Below are 22,762 nucleotides of genomic sequence, written 5' to 3' on the forward strand. Positions count from 1 at the left end.
ACCCTGGAACGTGCTGTTTTGCCAGAGCCCCGTGGTCCCTCCAGCTGGCTGGAGAGGAAGGTCATTACAGAGAAGAGCTGCCTAGAAGTGGGAAGCAGAGGGATCCCTGGGGAGGCTTCCCAGAGTGTTGAGAAGCCCTTTCCTCTCCAGAGCCTTGGATTTCCTCCTCCACTGAATTTCCTTAGCTTTTCAATTATATTTAACTGCATTTTTTCAGTGAAAACACTTCTGGGGGATATTCCTAATTAAATGAAGAAGCGATATTCTCTAATTGTTTGGGGCAAACACTGTCTCCATTTCCCACTTGGAGAAGGAATTAAAAGTCCACATTGACTTTTTAGAAAGATCAAGGCTACTTTTACTCCCTTACATCCATTCTAGCTGCCTCCTTCTTTTCCTTCACCTTCCTTTCTTCTCCATTTCCTTCTTCTAGAAAATTTGCATCTCAAGTTTAGAACAAAAATAGTAACCGTATCTGAGGCTTAGAGGATAGCATTTACAGGAGTTTTTGGCAAAGTCCCCTCCTTCTGCATGTGTCCACTTTTGCTGATTGATCAACCTACCGGTGGCTATTTCTAGGCTGTGATGGTTTCCATTTTCCCAACAAATATTACCTACTCCTTTGTCTCACAGCATTAGTCCAGCTTGTAATAGCCACTTCTGTTTTTATCAGTGACTGCAGCGCCAGCCTCCACAGCCCCTGACGTGTCTGATAGATGTCCAACAACTCCTGGTTAATGATGTTGCTTTGTGTGTCTTTCATAACATTTAACACCTCCTGACCTTATGTTGTGTGCATTTCATTTTCTCTGTTGCTAGAATTTAAGCCATAAGAAGATGGAGATTTGTTTCTCTAGTTCCGTGCCCTGTCCCCAGCCCCAGGAAGAGGCATTCCACCAATACCTGTTGGATAAATAAAGCACAGAAAAGCCACAGTCAACCCCCGAGAAGAGGCGGCTCATCTCCAATTCCAGATTCAAGGTGAGAAACGGAATGGAAGGTGGTACTTGGTTCCTGCAGGGAAAACAAATTAGGGGCTTGTGTATCCGAGCGTGGCAAAGAAAGCTGCCAAACAGGAGAGCTATCATTAGTAAATAGTTCATCTACAACTTGTGAAAAATCACCTCCCTCATCTCCTGGCAACCACTTGGGGTGCATTCTGTGTGCATTATCTCAGTTAGTCTACAGCTGCTGTGTATGCTAGGTTATTCTTTTTAAAGGGTCTCCTTTTGTGGAACTACATAGAGATGAGAAAATCAAGGTGTACAGAAATGGGGGAAATTGTCAAAAATCACAGGGGTGGCAAGCAATGAGGCCAGGTTTGATCTTTACTGCCCACCTTGCTCTACGACCTCCCTTAGTATGAAAATCCCAACAAAGACTTCCTGGGTGGTCCACCTGCTGATGCAGGAGACACAGGTTCAATCCCTGGTCCGGGAGGTTCCCACCTGCCCGGGAGCCACACATACTGAAGCCCATGTGCCCTAGACACAAGGGCACATGGGCTTGTTGTGTTGCGCTCCACAACAGGAGAGTCGCCCTTGCAACTAGAGGCAGTTAAAGAAAACCCGTGCACAGCAACAAAGACCCAGCACAGCCAAAAACAAATAAAATCTATTTCTTAAAAAAAGAAAGAAAGAAAGAAATCCCAAAGATATCTGTAATATCATTAATCAGAAAGGGGCTTAATATTCAAACATAATTGAAGTGATCTAAGGCAGAGGACAAAAAAGAAACGCCTCACCGCCCTCTCCCTCTGTCTTTGTGCTCTAATGAGCATCTCTATGGTTCTCAAGAACTAATCCTTTTATTGCCATAATTGATTCTTTTTGTTTTTTCTCTTTGCTTTCCTAGCTAAATGCTGTAAAATATATTTTATTACCTGTGTTTTTCCTCTTACCTACTGTGTTAAAGTTCTCTTGACAGGGGCTTAAATTTCCCCTCTTTGTTATCTGAAGTCTCTCTATTGTAGGATTTTTTTTTTTTAACACAAAGCCTGAGCTCCAGGAGAACAGAAAGCTTGTCTAATTTATCCTCCATTCTATCCACCCATGGAATCTACATCAGTTCTAGGCACAAAATTAAAAAAGCCACCATAAATATGTCTGCATAAACAAATAAGAGCACTTTAGATGCAGGTAAAATAACAGGACCCCCAGACTTCCCTGGGGGTCCAGTGGTTAAGTATCTGCCTGCCGATGCAGGGGACACAGGTTTGATCCCCGGTCCAGGAAGATTCCACATGCCGCGGAGCTACTAAGTCCGTGAGCCACAGCTACTGAAGCCCTCGACCCTTGAGCCCGTGCTCTGCAACAAGAGAAGCCACAGCAATGAGAAGCCCACATACTGCAACTAGAGAGCAGCCCTGCTCGCCACAGCGAGAGAATGCTCTCGAGCAGCAACAGAGACTCAGTGAAGCCGAGAAATAAACAAAAATAAAAAACAAGACCTAAAAGATGATGGCAGGGCAGAGGGGGAGGGATAGCTGAATTTACTGAAGTCAGGAGGTCCTGGAAAAGTGGAAACTAGCATCTGTTTTGTGAGGGACCCTCTGCTCTGTATTCTAAGGGGCAAGATTGGGAAGAAATTATAGGGAGTACTGTAATGTGGAGTGAGTCTGGCTTGAAGCCAAGTGTGGTGTGCATTTGAGAAGCTAAAAGAATCTCAGGCCCATCTCCTTCTTTAGGATGCATGGAGCAGGGGGTCCTGATACTGGTGCCTACCAGACTGATACAACACAGGGAGAAGTTTTCACATGTTGCTATTTAGTCACTAAATCATGTCCAACTCTGTGACCCCATGGACTGTAGCCCATCAGGCTCCTCTGTCCATGGAATTCTCCAGGCAAGAATCCTGAAGTGGGTGGCCATTTCTTTCTCCAGGGGATCTTCCTGACCCAGGGATCAAACCTGGGTCTCCTGCATTGCAGGCAGATTCTTAACCATCTGAGCCACTAGGGAAGCCCAGAATATAACTCATAGGCAATTACTTTCTTTTGTACATAAACAAGAAAAATAGTGTGAAGTTCTTTTTTTTCTTTACCTTTAATGCCTTTTATGTTCAAGGATACCTTAGGACCAACCACTCTTCCTGCTGTTTTCTCCTAGCTGCTTGCCCAAATCTGCAACATACCTGCATCATCAGATCACATCTCCGTACACACCCATCTTCTCAAGAAGGCTGTGAGTTCCCCAGAGGGAGGGTGAGAATCCCTAAAATCTTCTTTGATTCCATGGCACAAGGTATATCTTGGCTACACCTTGGGATCACCTAGGGAACTCAAAAAATGTTGATTCCTGGCTTTCTTCCCCAAAGATGATCATTTAGTGGACCTGAGATGTGGCTGGGAATCAAAATTTTAAAAGCTCCCCAGGTGACTTTAATACACTGGCAGCCAAAGTTTGAGAATCAAACACTGAGGTTTGGTAGCAGCAGCAACAACAGCTAACATTTGTTGATCCCTTATTATGTGGCCCAGGCACTGTGCTCTGTAATTGATATGCATTGATTCATTCATGATGTTGTTGTTGTTTAGTCACTAAGTCATGTCTGATCCTTTTGCAACCCATGGACTGTTGCCTGCCAAGCTCCTCTGTCTATGGGATTTCCCAGGCAAGACTACTAGAGTGGGTTACCATTTTCTTCTCCAGGGGATCTTCCTGACCCAGGGACCAAACCTGTGTCTCCTGCATTGGCAGGACCATTCTTTACCACTGAGCCATGAGTAAAGTCCTTCATTCATGATACAACCATCCTAAAAGGTAGCAACTATCATTATACCCAGTGCTTTCCTGGTAGCTCAGATGGTAAAGAATCTGCCTGCAATGCAAGAGACCCAGGTTCTATCCCTGGGTTGGGAAGATCCCCTGGAGAAGGAAATGGCTACCCACTCTAGTATTCTTGCCTGGAGAATCCCCATGGACAGAGGAGCTTGGTGGGCTAAAGTCCATGGGGTCACAAAGAGTCAGCCATGACTGAACGAATGGCACATTATTATTCCCACATTAAAAAGAAGGAAAATGAAGTCTAAACTTTTACTCAAAGTTACCCAGATAATAGGGGCTGGAGCGAGGCTCTCAATTCTCTAGAGATCTACCCACCCATCCCAGCTCCACCCCGCTTCTGCCCTTTACCATTACATCATACTACTTTCACCATGCTCTGTGCCTCCCTCTATTGGCATGTAGGAGAAGCTCCATAAATCCCACCCCCCCACCCCCCCACTAAGATTTATTGGAGTCAGTTCAGTTCAGTCGCTCAGTCATGTCTGACTCTTTGCGACCCCATGGACTGCAGCACGCCAGGCCTCCCAGTCCATCACCAACTCCCAGAGTTTACTCAAACTCATGTCCATTGAGTCAGTGATTCCATCCAACCATCTCATCCTCTGTCATCCCCTTCTCCTCCTGCCTTCAATCTTTCCCAGCATCAAGGTCTTTTCTAATGAGTCAGCTCTTCCCATCAGGTGGCCAAAGTATTGGAGTTTCAACTTCAACACCAGTCCTTCCAATGAACATTCAGGACTGGTTTCCTTTAGGATGGACTGGTTGGAACTCCTTGCAGTCCAAGGGACTCTCAGGAGTCTTCTCCAACACCACAGTTCAAAAGCATCAATTCTTGGGTGCTCAGCTTTCTTTATAGTCCAACTCTGACATCCATACATGACTACTGGAAAAACCATAGCCTTGACTAGATAACCCTTTGTTGGCAAAATAATGTCTCCGCCTTTTAATATGCTGTCTAGGTTGGTCATACCTTTTCTTCCAAGGAGTAAGCATCTTTTTATTTCATGGCTGCAATCACCACCTGCAGTGATTTTGGAGCCCCCCAAATAAAGTCTGCCACTGTTTCCACTGTTTCTCCATCTATTTGCCATGAAGTGATGAGACCAGTTGCCATGATCTTAGTTTTCTGAATGTTGAGCTTTAAGCCAACTTTTTCACTCTCCTCTTTCACTTTCATCAAGAGGCTCTTTAGTTCTTCTTCACTTTCTGCCATAAGGGTGGTGTCATCTGCATATCTGAGGTTATTGATATTTCTCCCAGCAATCTTGATTCCAGCTTGTGGTTCATCCAGCCCAGCGTTTCTCACAAAGTACTCTGCATATAAGTTAAATAAGCAGGGTGACAATATACAGCCTTGACATACTTCTCTCCCTATTTGAAATCAATCTGTTGTTCCATGTCCAGTTCTAACTGTTGCTTCCTGACCTGCATACAGATTTCTCAAGAGGCAGGTCTGGTGGTCTGGTATTCTTATCTCTTTCAGAATTTTCCACAGTTCATTGAAGTATAATTGACAAATAAAAAATTGTATTTATTTAAGGAGTACAATTTATTTAACGTGGCTCAGCAGTAAAGAATCTGCCTGCCAATGCAGGAGACATGGGTTTGATCCCAGGGTGAGGAAGGTCCCTTGGAGAAGGAAGTGGCAACCCATTCCAGTATTCTTGTTCAGGAAATCCCATGAACAGAGGAGCCTGGTGGGCTACAGTCCATGGGGTTGCAAAAGAGTCAGACATGACTGAGTGACTAAACAACAGCAACAACAAGGTGTACAATCTGATGGTTTGATCTACATATACATTGTGAAGTGACTACCACCATCAAGCTAATCAATAGTACATGAACTGAGAACTTCCAGATGTCCAAGCTGGATTAAGAAAAGGCAGAGGAACCAGAGATCAAATTGCCAATATCAGTTGGATCATAAAGAAAGCAAGAGAATTCCAGAAAAACATCTACTCCTGCTTCATTGACTATGCTAAAGCCTTCAACTGTTTGGATCACAACAAACTGTGAAAAATTCTTAAAGAGATGGGAATACCAGACCACCTCATCTGCCTCCTGAGAAACCCGTATGCAGGTCAAGAAGCAACAGTTAGAACCGGACATGGAACAATGGACTGGTTGAAAATCAGTAAATGAGTACGTAAGGCTGAATATCGTTACCCTGCTTATTTAACTTATATGCAAAGTACATCATGTGAAATACCAGGCTAGATGAAGCACAAGCTGGAATCAAGATTGCTGGGAGAAATATCAATAACCTCAGATATGTAGATGACAACACCCTCATGGCGGAAAGCAAAGAGGAACTAAAGAGCCTCATGATGAAAGTGAAAGAGGAGAGTGGAGAAGTGGGCTTAAAACTCGACATTCAAAAAACTAAGATCATGGCATCTGGTCCCATTACTTCATAGAAAATAGATGGGGAAACAGTGACAGATTTTATTTTCTTGGGCTCCAAAATCACTGCAGATGGTGACGGCAGCCTTGAAATTAAAAAATGCTTGCTCCTTGGAAGAAAAGCTATGACCAACCTAGACAGCATATTAAAAAGCAGAGACATTACTTTGCCAACAAAGGGCCATCTAGTCCAGGCTATGGTTTTTCCCATAGTCATATATGGATGTGAGAATTGGACCATAAAGAAAGCTGTGTCAAAGGACTGATACTTTTGAACTGTGGTGTTGGAGAAGACTCTTGAGAGTTCTTGGACTGCAAGGAAATCAAACCAGTCAGTCCTAAAGGAAATCAGCCCTGAATATTCATTGGAAGGACTGATGCTGAAGCTGAAACTCCAATACTTTGGCCACCTGATGCGAAGAGCCGACTCATTAGAAAAGACCCTGATGCTGGGAAAGATTGAGAGCAAGAGGAGAAGGGGGCAACAGAGGATGAGATGGTTGTATGGACATGAGTTTAATAAAGCTCCAGGAGATGGTGAAGGACAGGGAAGCCTGGTGTGCTGCAGTCCATGGGGTCACAAAGAGTTGGACACAACTGGGAAACTAAACAACAACATGACAGCAATCAGGCTCATTAACACACCCATCGCCTTATGTGGTTCACACCACTTCATGTGTGTGGGCTGAGAACTACTGTTTGCAGTTTTTTCAAATGCCTGTGAAACATATACCAAGAATTCCACGTCCTGGGCCAGAAAACATCCCTCAAGTGACTGAGAGGAACTAGTATCACTCAGAATGCATTCTCCAACCACAATGGAATCTTGTTAGAAATTAATAAAAGAAAGATAACAGGAAAATCTCCAAACAATTGGAAATGAAATGACACATTTTTAAGTGTTCTATGAGTCAAAAACACAGTATCAAGAGAAAATATACACTGAACCAAATGTAAATGATGGTACAAGATGACAAAAGCTGTGGTCTATAGCTAAAACAGTGCTGAGAGGGAAATTTGTAGCACTAGCTGAATTCATTATGGCTTCCCTGATAGCTCAGTTGATAAAGAATCTGCCTGCAATGTGGGAGACCTGGGTTCCATCCCTGGGTTGGGAAGATCCCCTGGGGATGGGAAAGGCTGCCCTCCAGTATTCTGGCCTGGAGAATTGCATGGACTGTAGAGTCCATGGGGTCTAATTCATTAGAAACAAAGAAAGTTTAAGATCAATAATCTAAGGATCCACCTCAGAAAGCTAGAAAAAGAAGAATAAAATAAACCCGAAGTGAGTAGAGGTGATATTTCATATAACAGCAAAAATCAGTGAAATTGGTTGTAGGAAAATAATAGAGATGACAGTGAAACAAAGGACTGGTGCTTTGAAAGGACAAATCAAATGGATACAATTCCAGATGACTGACAAAGGAAAAAAGAGAGAATAAAAAATTATAATGTTAGGAATAAAACAAACAATATCCTGTAGGCCCTGCAGACATGAAACAATAAGGAAATGCTACAAACAACTCTGTATACATAAACATGACATCTTAAATGAAATGGGCCACTTCTTTAAAAAACAGAAACTATCACAACTCACTCAGTATGAAATAGATAATGTGAATAATGCTACAGCTATTAAGAAAATTGAATTTGTAATATACAAACTTCCAGGCCCACATGGTTTCCCTGAAAAATTCTAATAAGCATTTAAGGAATAAACAACACCAAATCTAAACAATCTCTTCCCGTAAATGGAAGAGGCAGGAAGCTATATCAAATCATTTGAAGAAGTTAGTATTAAGCAGACAGCTTAATACCAAAACCAGTCAAAGACTGTTCAAAGTGAGAAAATGTTAGTCACTCAGTCATGTCTGACTCTTTTCCACTCCACAGACTTTAGCCCGCCAGGCTCCTCTGTCCATGGGGTTCTCCAGGCAAGAATACTGCAGTGGGTAGCCTTTCTCTTCTCCAGGGAATCTTCCCAACCCAGGGATCAAACCTGAATCTCCGGCATTGTAGGCAGATTCTTTACTGTCTGAGCCACCAGCCAAGAAAAGTACAAACACCCCTCATGAATATAAACATAAAAACCCTTAACAAAATACTAGCCAACAGAATTCAACAATTTGTGAAAATATTTATACATCTAAACAAGTGGGATTTACTCTAGGGACGCTATATTTGAAAAGCAATGTATTTGATAGTTCATCACATTAACAGACTTAAAGGAATAAATCACATGATCACACCAACTGGCCAAGAAAAGCATTTGATAAGATTCAATACCCATTTTTGACTAAAGAAAAATCTCAGAAAATAGGAAAAGAAAAGGAAACTTTCATAACTTAATCCAGCATATTTTCCCTCTAAGACTGGGAGCAGAGTAACCTGTCAATTCTTATCCTTCCTTATTCAGCTAGAGAGTCACCCATGCTCTTTGCAACTAGACAAAGCCCACTGGTAGCAAAGAAGACCCAGCACAGCCATAAATAAATAAATAAATAAATCATAATTAAAAAAAAAAAAAAGCTAAACATACATCTACCAAATAACAATTGCACTCCTGGGCATGTATCTCAGAGAAAAGAAGGCTGATGCTCCAACAGAATCTGTACATAGATATTTACAGAGGCTGGATGAGATGTTGGATGGCATCACCAACTCTATGGACATGAGCTTGAGCAAACCCCGGGAGTTGGTGATGGACAGGGAAGCCTGGTGTGCTGCAGTCCATGACGTCACAAACAGTCAGACACGACTGAGCTACTGAACTGATTCATAAAACCAAAAATCCAGATGTCCTTCAACAGGTGGATAGCTAACTAAATCTATACCATGAAATGCTGCTGCTGCTGCTGCTACTAAGTTGCTTCAGTCATGTCCGACTCTGTGCGACCCCGTAGACGGCAGCCCACCATGCTCCCCTGTCCCTGGGATTCTCCAGGCAAGAATGCTGGACTGGGTTGCCATTTCCTTCTTCAATGCATGAAAGAGAAAAGTAAAAGTGAAGTCGCCAACTCTTCGCGACCCCATGGAATGCAGCCTGCCAGGCTCCTCCATCCATGGAATTTTCCAGGCAAGAGTACCGGAGTGGGGTGCCATTTCCTTCTCCAATACCATGAAATACTGCCCAGCAAAAAAAAAAAAAAAAGAAAGAAAGAAATGGTACATGAAAACAACCTGGATGACTATCTAGAGAATTATTTTGAGTGAAAAAAAGCCAATATCAGAAGGAAGTACTGCATAGTTCCATTTAGGTAACATTCTTAGAATGATAAAATTATAGAAATGGGAATTACAGCAGATTAGCTTGAAGGAGGGGTAGGCGGGAAGTTTCTGTGGCTATAAAAGGGTGACCTGGAGGATCCCTGAGTTGGCAGAGATGTTCTGTATATCGATTCTGTGGACAGCAAAATCCTGGTTGTGATATTGTATGTTAGTTTTGCAAAAAGTTACATTTTGGGGAAACTAGATAAAGCATATGTCATGGACCAAGTGCAGGTTGGAAAATAATTTCCAGACACGAGGCAGAATGAAAGGAGAATAGAGTTTATTAGAGCAGGTGAAAGTGTTAGTCGCTCAGTCGTGTCCCTCTCTTTGCCACCCCATGGACTGTAGCCTACCTGGCTCCTCTGTCCATGGGATTCTCCAGGCAAGAATACTGGAGTGGGTAGCCATTCCCTTCTCCAGGTGGTCTTCCTGACTCAGGGATTGAATCAAGGCCTCCTGCATCGCAGGCAGATTCTTTACCATCTGAGCCACCAGGGAAGCCCAATTAGACCAGGAGACGCTGTTAGAACAGCGGGCTGACTCAAGGAAGAGTTGATGCCTTTCACAGGCTACTAGCCAATTTTTATAGCCTTGAGACAAAATTCCTGCTGCAAGGGTAGGTTTAGATGATTGGTTAGTGTGCTAGAGGGAGGATATTTTACCTAATGTGGAGTCTAGGAGTTGGCCAGTGTAGGTCACGGGGGGCTCATGGCCATGGTTGCTACAGGGCTTGATCAGTTCCAGAGAAGACCGTGGTACAGAGCTCCGCATCTGTGGCCTTGGTATGAGAATTTACACCCGTGACCTTGGTATATGGCTCTACAGTGTACACTGGATTACTCCACATTAATTCTTACAATTTCATGTGAACTTGCATTATCTCAAAATAAAAAAACTTCAAAAAAGATGACAGTGGTACTGAAATGATTTAGCTCAGGAAGCATCATTGCCATTACTGGATTGCCTGTCGATTAGACTTCAAAATATTTCAGAGGGACTGAGGAATCAAATCCAATCAAAACTGTTTCCCTTTGAAACAACGATGACAAGTTACTTCAAGTATTACTTCCCATGAATACTCAGAACCTTCCTCATCAATGCTAGCATCCCACGGGAGCTACGTACAAACCACAGGACTGCTTCCTCTGGGTCAGGGGGCTATTTCTGTGCCCATAGCGGTGCACAGAACGAAACTCTGGGAAGCAGAGATCAGGCAAAGAGCTGACGCTTTGGGATGCATATATATAACAGTGAGTCGGTTCCAAGTTGTCAGAAAGGGTACATTGTCGAGGACATCGGGAAGGGATTCCCAGGTGTCTGAGCAACAGACCAGAGAGCCTAGGAAATCGGTCAGTTAGCCGTTCGTCCAGACTGATAAGCAGCCCATGGACAGGGCCATGAAATGGTTTTACTGTCTCCTAAACGGTTCCATCTGCGGCCACTGTTGTCGCAGCAAGGTCCGCCTGCAGGCCACAAACTAGGGGAAACAGAAGGTGGCAGACTGAGACGCTAATGGGCTTTGTGGGATGAGCTGTGTTAGAGCGGCCCTGGCGAACAGTGGGACCGAAGCCACTCTGAAAAGGGATGCAGCCTTCTATCATTGGGGCCAGAAGCTCTCTTGTCCCAAATGCAATGGCCACTGCCGAAAGCATTTGGCCTGCAGGGAGATGTGCTTAGGGCTTCCCAGATGGCGCTAGTGGTGAAGAACCTGCCTGCCAATGCAGGAGACACAGGAGATGCAGGTTTGATCCCTGGGTCAGGAAGACGCCCTGCAGGAGGAAATGGCAACCCGATCCAGTATTCTCACCTGGAGAATCCCATGGACAGAGGAGCCTGGTCGGCTATGGTCCATAGGGTTGCAAAGAGTCAGATGTAACTGAAGCGACTTCGCATGGGATGTGCTTGGTTTGTTTGGAACTGGCATCCTAGATTCTGGGGGCTAAAAATGATAAAACCAGGAGCATAGAGTTGACTTTCAGGAACTCCAAGAGCGTGAATTGCTCTCACGTACAGAGCTTTTCTGGAAAACGTTAAAAGAACAGAATTAATTATCTCCCTTGTTAAGTCCAAGAGCAGTTTGACATTCTGGACCATAGTTTCCCAGCCACACGGTCTGCTCGATGCTTGTTAATGACCCATCATGATGGCTGGGCTTGTCCGTGTCATAAATTCAGAGCTGGACCTGGTGACCTTCTGAAGAGTAGGCAAGGAGCCCTGGGTCACCTGAAGAGCAGGTAGGTGACCTTCACCCCTCTCTTGACTGACAGGTTACAAACCGCAGAGATTAAATGTCAAGACGGAGGTTTGTCTTGCTGAGAAAATGTTTCCTTCTTTTCTCGTCAGGTGGAGAAAATGACACCAGGAAGAAGCATAGACTTGAGAAGCATGATAAAGGCTCAGGGAGGGGCTTGGCATTTTTAAAAAAGGGCCCAGAGGGGCCATCAGAGGATTCTTGGTGGGAAAGTGCTATGAGGAGACAGTCCAGGCCCTGGTGTGGACTGAGACCCTTAGGCTGTTTCTGAGAAGCAGAAGGGAGGGAAAGTGACACGACGGGGCCTGGTGACCTCCAGGTGGACAGATGGACGTCATCCTTCTGAATATTTCCTGGGATGGAGGAAGGAAGGGCAAGGCTTCTCAACCAGCACACAACAGACATTTCGGGCCACACAATTCTCTGTGCACTCTAGGAGGTTTAAGAGCATCCCTGGCCTCTACCCAGGCACATTTGTTGAGTGCTAATTTGTGCCAGAAGTGGCAATAGCCAATCTCATTTTCTACTCAGTCTTTGCAAGGGTACAAATCGGTTGCCATTAACAACCTCATTTAACAGATGATGAATCTTCGCTCAAGGTGAAAAGGAAGTAGCCAAAAGTCAAACTGCTGGCAGTTAGGTGACTCTCAAATGCACAAGCCTCTGACCCCAGAGAATTAGACTTTTCTTTCCAGCAAGAACAAAAATAATACTCATATCCAGTTGTGAGAAATGTCATAAAAATGAGCAACGTTTTAGAAGTCCTCAGAACTGAATATGAGTAGAAGGGAAAATACACAGGACGGCAAAGTGGACTTGGGAGAATGCAATGGTGTCTACAGCCTAGAGTGCAGGCAACATCAACTCTTAGTCAAGGAAGGAGAGCAGCTTGGAACTTTTGGAAAAGCCTTGAAGCAGAAAAGGCAAATAGGCTGAACCAAGGGATATTAGTAAGTGAATTTACTGGTAGGAACTAGGCAGAGTCTTCAGGGAGGTTGAGAACGGATGTGCTGGGCTAGGAAAAGGAGGAGGTCCTTGATACGGCAGCAGAGTCCAGGACACTGAATTTAGGAGAATTTGTAGCCACTACCTCCATCACTCAGTGAGGATGCATGTAACAAGAGATGACACATGAAAACATAGCTCTGCCACTGGACATAAATTGGGTCTTACAGGACCAGGTGATTCATGACATCCGATGCAGCCCTGTGTTACAAGACGCTGTGGCATGTTGAAACTTCAGCCCCGTAATTCAACATGACTGCTGAAATGTCCAGAGAAGAAACGTCTGTATCTACATCAGTTCTGGTACTCTGGGTGGTGGCTGTCTGAGGGACATTATCAAGAAAGAACCCTGGCCAAAGCTGGCAGGAAGCTGGCCAGGGAAGGAAGTGATGAACACGCAGGATAAAATTCCAGGACCCCATCACAGGGCTGCTCTGTCCGTCTGCTCAGTCATGTCCAATTTTTTGTGATCCTATGTGCCAAAACCAGGCTCCTCTGTCCAAGGGATTCTCCAGGCAAGAATACTGGAGCGGGTTGCCATTTCCTTCTCCAGGGGATCTTCTAAACCTAGGGATTAAACCCTCATCTCTTGTGTCTCCTGCATTGGCAGATGGATTCTTTACCACCGAGCCACCTGGGAAGCTGCAAGGCTGTTAGTGATGATTAAAGTATGTCTTTATTTGTGCCAGGCTAGGAACAATCAGCAAATACATGTCCACTGAGAACAATCAATGCATTATCTCATTTAATTCTCAGAACCAACTTAAAGAGTCAGGATTAATCCTTACTTTATTGACAAAACAAGAGTTAGGAATATCGTCCAGTGGCACCATAGCTAGAAGCTGGCAGAGCTGGGATTCAAAAGAGAGAGAGATGTCTGACAAGGACCTATGGTATAGCTCAGGGAACTCTGCTCAATATTCTGTAACAACCTAATCGGGAAAACAATTTGAAAAAGAATAGATGCATGTATATGTATAACTGAATCACTTTGTCGTTCACCTGAAACTAACACAATATGATTAATCAACTCTGTGTGTGTGTGTTAGTTGCTCAGTCATGTCCAACTCTTGGTGACCTCATAGACTATAGCCTGCCAGGCTCCTCTGTCCATGGGATGCCCCAGGCAAGAATACTGGAGTGGGTATTCCCTTCTCCAGGGGATCTTCCTGACCCAGGGATCAAACCTGGGTCTCCTGCACTGCAGGTGAATCAACTATGCTCCAGTATAAAATAAAAAGCTAAAAAAAATGTCTGAGTCTAAAACCCACAGATTCAAACACTGCACTCCACTTCTCCCAGCATCTAGCAGGAGTGCTCTGAACACAGTGGGAGGAGGACATGTGTGAAATACATGAATGACTGTGTGGTTTTGATGAGGTGATTCCCATGGCCAGATGATTTTGATTAGAGGCCTTTACCGATTGAATGTCTACAGAGGTGTTTAGCCCACAGAATGTCAGCCCACATACTTTTTTTAAACAATTAAGTGACGACATTTAAATAAATATTGGAATATTCTGCATTAAAATCCATCTTTCCTGTGACTTTGGGAAGATTGGGAAATGTAGTAGTGCCAGGCTCCCTCAGCAGTCATCTGTTGGAGCTGACGATGTCTGATTCTCAGCCTTCATCTGTTGGAGCAGATGATGTCCAATTTGGCACATTCCCCACCCCTCCCTACTGCTTCTCCGAGTCTGAATCCAAACACTTCTTGACATGGATCATTGCTTTGGGGTGTTTTTCTTTCAGATGATGAAGGAAAAAGTGAAACAGTTATTATACTCATTTCTATCCAATACTTCTCTGGTAGCCTAGTTGGTAAAGAATCTGCCTGCAGTGCAGGAGACTCAGGTTCAATCCCTGGGTTGGGAAGATCCCCTGGAGAAGGAAATGGCAACCCATTCGAGTACTCTTGTCTGGAAAATCCCATGAACAGAGGAGCCTGGTGGGCTACAGTCCATGGAATCGCAAGAGTTGAACACAACTGAGCGACTAAACCACCACTATCCAATGCAGGAGAACAAAATACAGACTGAGAGGGCCACACGTTTCCGAAAGACTTGGTTTTGTGAAATTGAAATATACCCTATATGTTTAATACACTCACAAGAGGATGTCTGTGTCAGAAGTGTACATCTAACCCAGGCGGCTTGACTCATCTTCATTTCCAGCTTGATCTCTGCATGGATTTGACTTCCAGCCCCCTGTCTAGACAGTCAATTTCAACAGCCCAATAGCACAAAGGGTCTTGTCGATTCGAGGTCTGGTCTGTTTGAGAGCAATCAGGAAAATCTATAACAAATCAGAACTAGTCATTGGGTTGTTACTCTACATAAATATGAGGATTCATTTATATTTCAGGAGTTAGATCTTGAAACCATCAATGATCTATCACATTTGTGTTTTGGAGCAGAAATCTATTGTAAGATAATGATAATAAAAACGATAAATACTACCCTCTATGGAGCTACCTACCGTGAGCCAGATATTTCATGAGTTCTATACATAGGCTGTATCATTCATTTTAATTATCCCAGTCCCCCTTGAAATGTAGGTATCATTTAATCCCAGCTTTTTCAATACGGCAGTTGATAATCAGTCAAGGTTAAGACACAAACTCGGGTCTAAGTCCGAAGCCCAGATTCTTTCCACCCTCCTACCCTGCTTTAACTTTGTCTGATTGTAATGTGCCCAACTCTGTTTTCCTTTTCAATTTTTTTTTCTGCGGTTTGCTTGCTGATTTTTCTTCTCTTTGTAACCTTTATTTGCCATTTAAGACACTCACAAGCAATATAACTTGGATTTAAAGACGATTCTTCTAAGGCTTTTTACAAGCAGTTTGGCTCACAGTAGAAAAATACATCTATTTATATTTATTGTCATAACTGATACACAGTTCTCTGTGTGCTTGTTCTTTCTTTTATCTCTCCTGTGCGTCTGTGTAGTGAAACAGAACACTGTACACAGAGGGTAATCCATGAACATTGTGTCATAGGGAGATGGTCAACATCAGTTGGGAGAGAAAAAGAAATTTTTTTTTTTGGCTGCGCTGGGTCTTCATTGCAATGCACAGGCTTCTCTAGTTGCAGTACACTGGCTTAGTTGCCCTACAGCATGTGGAACCTTAGTTCCCTGACCAGGGATTGAACCCACTTCCCTTGCATTGGAAGGTGGATTCTTAACCATTGGACCATCAGGGAAGTCCTGGAAGAGAAAGTTTTAAGTTAAACAAAGCTGGATGTTTCATGGCTTAGCTATTGGGAGCTATAAAGGTGAGGGTATCTAAGGCTTGCGTCTTTTTCTTCTTATTCTCTCCTCTAAAGATGCTGAAGGAATTTCTTGTCCAGAAACCTTAATAAATATGGTCGAAAGTTCAGGGAACATTGCAAAGCTATATAAGCCTCCCAGTCCCTGGAAATCACCACTCTGCTCTCTGTTACTATGGGTTTGACTCCTGCATATAAGGGCTTCATACACTATTTGTCTTTCTCTGACTTATTTTGCTTGGCAGAATGCCCCCAATGTCCTTCCGTGTGATCAAAAATGGCAGGGTTTCCTTTCTTTTCCTGGCTGAATAATATTCCACGACTGAGTTACTAAACAACAACATAAACATCACGTCCCACATCTTCTTTATCCATTCATCCATCTTTGGACCTTTTCCTTTGCTTCCTAACATCCTTCTCTGATGGACATGAGGATGTCATGTTTGGAGGAGAGGGGAGGGAGAGAGGACCAGAGGGAAGGAGAAGCAGCTCTAGTCTCTAAAATCTGTATTCTCTCCCTCCACATCTGCTTCCCTCCTCCCATCACCATTACCGTCGGGATCGCTCTCACTGTCTTTCATTGTCTCTCAGCCTCATCCCTTTGCTTCTATTTCTGCTCCCTCTCTGCCTTCCCACTTCCCCTGTTCTTGACTCCTCCCTCTCTCCCTCTTACATGAGTCATGACTCCAACCTTTGAAATGCTCGTTGTTTGAAATGCTCTGTGAAAACCCCTCTTTAATTAAATCACGAATAATGGCTCTGAGAGGTGGAAAAAGCGAAGACATCCGCTGAAGCTCCAGCCACGACAGCCTCAGGAGCACGGAGTAACAAGGGAAGGGGAGGTGGGGAGAGGGAGAGGATGTGTGTTGGGTGCAGGCATTTGACAGAACTGTGTCTGCAGAGGGTTCCCCTGGGGCCAGGTCCACAGCTTCCTAGGAACAAGGCCGGCTGAACACAGACACATATTTTAACTGCACAGTCTTTCTGCAGAGCTCTGAGCACCAAGCCCGCCTCCTTCCCCACAACTTAGAGGGCTGGAGAGCAACAGAAACTCTCTTGGCCAGCCTCTGATCTAGCCAGTGGCAAAGCTGATGGTGTGGACAGCTCCCCAGCCCCTGTTCAAAGGACCCAGGGTCCTCAAGTGCCCTGGTGGCCAGCAGAGATGTCTTCTCATCCATTTCTGATGCGGGTCCTACTGGTTGTTCCCTGATCTACTCTGTGTGTATAAAGTCACTACAGTTGTGTCCGACTCTTCACGATCCCATGGACCATAGGGCACTAGGCTCCTCTGCCCATGGGATTCTCCAGGCAAGATTACTGGAGTGGGTTGCCATACCATCTGCCAGGGGATCTTCCCTACCCAGGGATCAAACCATCATCTTTTAACATTTCCAACACTGGCAGGTGGGTTCTTTACCACTAGCACCACCTGGGAAGCCCTCCCTGGTGGTTCAAATGGTAACTATCTACACCTGACCCCATCTAATGTCCTCACTGGAAGACTCTGCACCCTGTGTTTTATCCAGTTGTTCATCTCTCTCCAGAAGACCCAAGTTCTCCATGAAGTGATCTTTTAAAACCAAAGTATAATTTACCTATAAAACACAGGATTTGTAAGTGCTCAGCCAGATTAATTTTTCCAAATGCAAACCTCTCTGAAACTAGCATGAGATCAAGATATTGAAAATTTCTATCATGCCAGAAAATTTGCTTCTTTCCCCATCTCAGGCTATAGCAATCATTCTTCTGACTTCTGCCACCATGGATTTGCTTGCCCCATTCTTGAACTTCATAAGAATGAAATCGTACCATATGTATGCTTTTGTGCCTTCCTCCTTTGCTCTACATCATATTTTTGAGATTTATTAATATTTTTGCGTGTAGCAACCACTTGTTCTTTTTAGGAAGGAATATAGTACAATTTGTGCATTCATTTTTTTTTCTATTGAGAGACGTCACATTTTAAATGATGAAGTGCTGATATTTGGAAAATTCTCAGTGGAAAGAGAAAGAAATCTTGTCCTATTGAAGCAAAAATATTGTCAGTGCTGTGGTATCAAAACTTACTGGGTCTGTCTTGTTCTATCTCAGGACCTTGGTGGGGAAATGAAGGTGATATCTTTGGGATTTTTCCTAGAGAAGTGTCTGAAGCCACACTGCTGGGTTAGGGACTCTCCTTCTAAACTGGACTCTGCATGCAGGGAACTGTAACAAATAACACTGAAACACACTAAGATATAGGAAGGGCTTCCCTGGTGGCTCAATTGGTAAAGAATCCGCCTACAATGCAGGAGACCACCTGCAATACAGGAGCTGGGAGTTCAATCCTTGGGTCAGGAAGTTCCCCTGGAGAAGGAAATGACAACCCACTCCAGTATTCTTACCTGGAAAATCCCATGGACAGAGGAGCCTGGCAGGCTAGTAGAAAAGCATGAACACAGACAGACCATCTGGGTTCAGTTCTTGGAAGTAAGTCTTAGCTAGGTAATGTTCAGAAAATAACTGAAGCGTCATATCTCTCAGATTTCACATTATGAAGCAGGTTTATGAAGCAGATTTCATAACATTGTGAGGTTTCAGTGAGGCACCTGACACATCGTAGGAAAATGCATATTCAGAAAAGAACTCTATTCTTGGGCTGTTGTTTTCAGAAGCTTCTTAGAGAAGTGAGATTTTGGGGTGAGTTTTTTCTACTGGGAAAAAAGATATAAAAGAGGGGACTTCCCTTGTGGTCCAGTGGCTAAGACTCTGTGCTCCCAAAGCAGGAGGCCTGTGTTCTACCCCTGGTTGGGGGACTAGACCCAACTTGCCATAACTAAGAGTTTGCTTGCCACAACTAAATACCCTACGTACTGAAACTAAGATAAATACATAAATATTTTTTAAATGATATTAAGGAAACTTTTGACTTTCGGGGAAGAATTCCATGGTATATTCTAATACAAGGGCATTAAACATTCTCTCCAGGACTTGTGGAGTCATGGCTATTGTCTCTGTCCCCTGCAGGACTAGAAACCAACAAAATACACACCCCATTGTGGTTTGTAACTGGGTCCCACCAGGTACTCTCTGCCCTCATTCTGTCCCTTTTGACCAAGTTCACTTGCCATGCAATCCCCTGGTACCCTGGCACCCCCTTTCTCTCCTTCATCACTTTTCCACCTTAACTGGTTCATCCCACTGGTTTATACACATGACTTCATGGAGGTCCGATGGGAAGTCCTTCCACTGACTCTCATTCTCTCCAGGTGATGCCCAGTTTCTCCCCTGTCCTCAGAGCAAAGTTCCTCAGAAGAGTTGACCTTACTCACCATCCTCAGATCCTAACCTCTCATACTCTCCTCAAGCCCACTCCCTCGCCGTGACTATTACCAAACATTGACGATGACCTAGATCTTGCCTAAGCCAATGGATATCCATTCATTCATTCAACAGCTACTTACGACCCTTTCTTCTAGCAATGTCTGTTCTGGGTGCTGGCATAGATCTCCGTACAAAAACAAAGACCCCCTACCCTCCCTGGAGTTTACGTTCCAAAGGAGAGTGACCGGATTGGAAGCCATCATTTTCCCCCTTCTCTCCACAGCACGTCTTTTCTTGAAACACTTTCTAACTGTATGACCATGGGCAGGACAACCTTCCAATACTTCAATTTCCCGCTTTTGGGGGGAGATCATTGAAAGGGCATGCCTGGGAGCTGGACCCAGGCAATTGCAGGCTCCTCACCCCTCCCTTGAATTTAGAATGTACGTTCTCCAGACGATCCCTTGGTGGGAGCCATTTTCAAGGATGCAGCCTTTGAGACAGTGATGCTGTGGGGACCATCTGGACTGTTTACAGGCCTGAACTCTGTTAAGGCCTCTATATAAACTGTTAAGATCCTGGAAGTGGGTGCGGAGATCACTCATCACTCAAGGAAAACCATGTATGTAAGTTGCCTTGTTTACCAACTCTGCCACCTATCAGTCTGGAGTGGCTGCCTCTTTCCTCATTCCCTCTCTGCCCTCTGCCTATAGGGGCTAGTTTGTGAATCCTCTGGAAGATGCAAGTGATGAAATCTACATGAAATCTACCTGGGAGGGTCCTTGAGAAGATCAAGAGAACTTCCGTGTGCCTAGTGCCTCCACACACACATGCACAAAAATGTCAGCTCCAGCTCCTGATTTTTCCTTACCCCACCAAATCTTTAATAACAAAGTATGTAACTGTGTATTAGTTATGCTTGTAATTATAAAGTAACCTCCACAATAATATATGCAACAGAATTAAATTACCTACAGCTCAACATCCGTTTTGGTTTTTTTTTCTTTAACTTCCAATTTTACGGTTTCCACCAGCTCGATGATTTACAGACTTGTAATCACCCTTTTCTGCCTGTCAGCGCTGCCAGCCCAGGGACGGCCTTGGCTTGTTTAGTCGAGACCTTCAGAGCTGAACAACCTGGCCTGAGGCCCTGTTCTCTGGGAATCATATCTTGGGTCTCTCTCTTTCTTTATTCCCTCAACTTTTGATTTTGATATAATTTCAAACTTGCAGAAAAGCTGCAAGATGAGTTCTGAAAAAAATCCCAAGGACCTTTAACTATTTTCATAACATCTTGCTCCATTTTATGCATCACTCTCCATATGTAGATGATCAAACCCCTGTATCGTTCACTTTAGTGTGTGTTTCTGCAGATCAAGAGTATTCTTTTTTATAAACATAGCATCATCAAATTTGAGAAATTTTATCATTGATTTACTACTATCATGAAATCCACAGTTTATATTCAAATGGTGTCCATGAAGTGATAGTGGCTTAGTCATTTCCAACTCTTTGGGTCCCCGTGGACTGTAGCCTGCCAGGCTTCTCTGTCCATGGAATTCTCCAGGCAAGAATACTGGAGTGGGTTGCCATTCACTTCTCCAGGGGATCTTCCCAACCCAGGGATTGAACCCAGGTCACCTGCATTGCAGGCAGGTTCTTTTACCATCTGAGCCACCAGGGAAGCTCTCAAATGGTGTCAACTTCCCGAAAAATGTCTTTTACAGTCCCCACCCCACTCTATGCCAATATCCAACCCAGCATTTAGTCATCATGTCTGTTGAATCTTCTTTTATCTCGAATGTTCCTCAGTCCTTCTTTGTCTTTCTTCTTCATTTATTTTTGGTTGTTCTGGATCTTCGTTGCTGCGTGGGCTTTTCTCTCTAGTTGCGGTGAGCGGGGTCTACTCTCTAGTTGCAGTGTACAGGCTTCTCACTGCAGCGGCTTCTCTTGATTCGGAACACGGGCTGTAGGTGATTGGCCTTCAGCAGCTGTGGCTCACAGGCTTAGTTTCCCCAGGCATATGGGATCTTCCTAGACCAGGGATCGAACCTGTATCTCCTGCATTGGCAGGCAGATTATTTACCACTGAGCCACCAGAAAAGCTCCTCTTTGTCTTTCTTGAACTTGATATTTTTGGAGAGTTCTGATTGATTATTTTGTACCATGGTCCTCAAAATCTCTTGGTCAATGTGGTGTCTACCAGATTTCTCCACTGTATCTTCACCACTTTCCCTTTAAAACTAATAAATAATTTGTACATAGATACTTTGAAAATCTATATGTATCCTGTTTTTTTTTTAATCAAAGCTTTCCAGCAATGATTTAGCGTTAATTTGTGATTTTTCTAATTCCATCAATCCTTCTATACATTTTAGTTGAAATTCTACCATAAAGCAGTTTTTCTTTCTTCTCCATGTACTCTTATTTTATTCAATGAGTTGTAATCTATTATCATTATTTCCATACTCGAGCTGTGCCAGACTGAGCAAATAGGAACTCCTTCGTGTTGATGCCGTGTCTTGAGGGTAAGTCCACCTCATTCTGCAGCACTTTCTGGCAAAAAAAAAAAAAAGTAATTCCAGGCTCAACTTGTACTCTCCCTTCTCCAGCCCTGGAGTTAGCCTTTTTCTCCAAATAGTCCAAGTGCCTTTCAGAAGAGAATGATACTTGAAAACCAATATCTAGACCTAAATGTGCTCACTGCTGATACTACAGCATTGCTTCTATAGCAAGTTCTTCTCAGTAGATAGAGTTAGAAAATACATGCATGTCCAAACACACATGCACACACACATTTATTAAATAAAAATCACGACCTGGGACTTCCCTTGTGGTCCAGTGGCTGAGACTCCACACTTCCACTGCAGGGGGCATGGGTTCAATCCCTGGTCAGGGAACTAAGATCCCGCTTGTTATGCAGTGTGGACAAAAGGAACCCACAAACAAACTTGAGCTTGTACTGATATTTATAATTCTAATCCAGTGGCACTAGAAACATTCTAACTTTTCCCCTTTCTATATCTGCAGCAGTTTGCTAACTGTGAGAAGCCTAGATCTCATTATCTTCAAAATATTTACTCTTTTTTCTCAAGCCCAGGACACACAAAAAATAGTTTACAAATTGCTAACTCATGCCTCTGAAAAGCACTTCTCAGGTGGTGCTAGTGGTTAAAAAAAACAGAAAAAAAAAGCCTGCCAGTGTAGGTTAGACCTAAGAGACGCAAGTATGATCCCTGGGTTGGGAAGATCCCCTGGAGGCAGACATGGCAACCCATTCCAGTATTCTTGCCTGGAGAATCCCATGGACAGAGGAGCCTGGTGGGCCATGGTATATAGGGTCTCGAAGAGTTGGACACAACTGAAGAGACTTAGCATGCACGCACACATGCCAGTATAAAAAGCAAACCAATTAACTAGAGTTCAAATTTTATTTTAATTTTTTGGTAAAATTTACATAAAATGAAGTACACAAA

Source organism: Giraffa tippelskirchi, chromosome 13, assembly GCF_054371585.1.
Source record: "Giraffa tippelskirchi isolate mGirTip1 chromosome 13, T2T-mGirTip1v1.2.pri, whole genome shotgun sequence".
NCBI classification, from domain to species: Eukaryota; Metazoa; Chordata; class Mammalia; order Artiodactyla; family Giraffidae; genus Giraffa; species Giraffa tippelskirchi.